Genomic DNA, 2,609 nt, shown 5'->3' on the forward strand with positions numbered 1-2,609 from the left:
AAATGTGAATTTTGGTTGAAAGAGGTTAGCTTTTTGGGGCACGTGGTGTCCGCATCGGGTGTCAGGGTGGACCCGAACAAAATTTCGGCCATAGTCAATTGGAAACCTCCAAGGAATGTTACCGAAGTTAGGAGCTTTTTGGGGCTTGCCGGTTACTACCGACGGTTTGTAAAAGGATTCTCGATGATAGCCACACCCATGACAAAACCGCTTGAAAGATGTCAAATTTGAATGGACGGAAAAGTGTCGAAAAGTTTCGACCAATTGAAAACCCATTTGACGAAAGCTCGGTTCTAGTACTGACCGAATCGGCAAAGAGTTTGTCATCTATAGTGATGCCTCCCCGCTTGGGTTAGGTTGCGTATTGATGCAAGAAGGTCGAGTTGTGGCCTATCGTCGAGACAATTAAAGCCACATGAAAAATTATCCAACCCATGATCTCGAATCTGGTCGCCATCGTATTCGCCTTTAAAGATATGGCGACATTACTTATTTGGTGAGAAGTGCCATGTATTGGATCACAAAAGTCTCAAATATTTGATGACTCGTAGAGACTTAAATCTGCGACAAAGACGATGGCTCGAGTTGTTAAAAGATTATGAACTCGTTATTGATTATCACCGGAAAGGCTAATGTGGTTGCGGATGCCTTAAGTCGGAAATCACCGTTTGTTTGCTTCGAGCAATGAATGTACACTTGTCTATCCTACCCGACAATGTGTTAGTAGTGAATTAAAGGCCAAACCATTGTTGGCTCATCAAATTCGGAAGCTCGAGAAAGTTGATGAGGAGTTGCTTGCAAAACGGGCTGAGTGTGTTCTGAACAAGGAATCAGAGTTTCAAATTGATGATGACGATTGTTTGAGGTTTAGAAGTCATCTGTGTGTTCTAAAGAATTCGGAACTTATTTCGATAATTCTAAATGAAGCCCATTGTAGCCGAATGGCAATCCACCCGGGGAGTACGAAGATGTACAATGATTTGAAACGCCGGTTTTGGTGGCATGGTATGAAACGAGACATCTCTCATTTTGTTTCGAAATGTTTAATATGTCAACAAGTGAAAGCGGAACATCAAGTGCCATTGGGATTACTTCAGCCGATCACGATACCTGAGTGGAAATGGGATCGAGTCACAATGGACTTTGTATCCTGACTGCCATTGTCAGCAAGTAAGAAGGATGCGATTTGGGTCGTTGTAGATAGATTGACTAAGTCGGCTCACTTTGTCCCTCAGACGTCACGGATTTTACAATGGACAAACTAGCCGAATTGTACGTTTCTCGATTGTGAGACTACACGAGGTGCCTATTTCCATCGTGTCGGATAGAGATCCGAGATTTACCTCGCGATTTTGGAAGAAGTTGCAAGAGGCTTTGGGTACCAAGCTGCATTTTAGCTTGCTTTTCATCCCCAAACCGATGGTCAATCCGAACGGTAATTCAAATCTTGGAGGATATGTTGAGATGTTGCATCCTTGAGTTTAGTGGTTCATGGGAAAGATATTTGCCTTTGATTGAATTCGCTTATAACAATAGTTTTCAATCAAGTATTAAGATGGCGCCTTACGAGGCCTTGTGCGAGCGTAAATGCCGTACACCATTGTTTTGGACCGAGCTTCGGTGAGAACAAAATTTTTGGAGTGGATTTGATTAAAGATCTTTGAGCAGAAAGTAAAAGTAATCCGTGAAAATCTGAAGATAGCCTCCGATCGTCAGAAGTCGTACGCGGATCTAAAACGAAAAGACATTGAGTATCAAGTGGGAGATAAAGTGTTTCTTAAAGTTTCGCCTTGGAAGAAGATACTCAGATTCGCCGTAGGGCAAATTGAGCCCGAGGTTCATCGGGCCATATGAGATATCCGAACGAGTCGGTCCGATCGCGTATCGTTTGATTTTGCCCCGAGCTCGAAAAGATTCACAATGTTTTCATGTCTCGATGCTTGACGATATAGGTCGATCCATCGCACGTAATTGCTCCATCGAGATTGAGATTCACCTAATTTGAGCTATGAAGAGGAACCGGTTCGCATTATGAGGCGTGAAGTAAAAGAGTTGCGCAATAAGAAAATACCGTTAGTGAAGGTGTTGTGGCATAAACACGGAATGGAAGAAGCCACTTGGGAGCTTGAGGACTCTATGAAAGAGCGATACCGAGCCTATTCACGGTAAGATTTTCGGGACGAAAATTTCTTAAGTGGGGAGAGTTGTGACATCCCAAAATTGACCATAGTCGGAAGTGGTTTGGGACCGCTAAACCGAGTCACCGACATGTTCGAACGTAATATTTATTGTCTAGAATATGTGAAAATGCATGTGTGAATTTTGAGTTCTTTGATTTAGTTAATTTGATTGTGAATTGAAAGAAAAAGGACTCATGTGAAAGGATTTAAATAGATGATAGGCTAATGTTAAAGTGGCCAATTAATGCATGTAAGAAAAGGGGGGGACTTGCATGTCAATTTCCCCCCAATTAGTAGTGGCCGGCCATGCTATGGGTGGAAAACATGTCTCCAACATGTTATGTTAATAGTGTATGTAGGAAACTATTAAAAAAGAAAAGAAAAAAAGCTAGCATTAAAGAAATGGAAAAAGGGGGAAATGATGAACAA

The sequence above is a fragment of the Gossypium arboreum genome, chromosome 6 (assembly GCF_025698485.1).
Source record: "Gossypium arboreum isolate Shixiya-1 chromosome 6, ASM2569848v2, whole genome shotgun sequence".
Lineage (NCBI taxonomy): Eukaryota > Viridiplantae > Streptophyta > Magnoliopsida > Malvales > Malvaceae > Gossypium > Gossypium arboreum.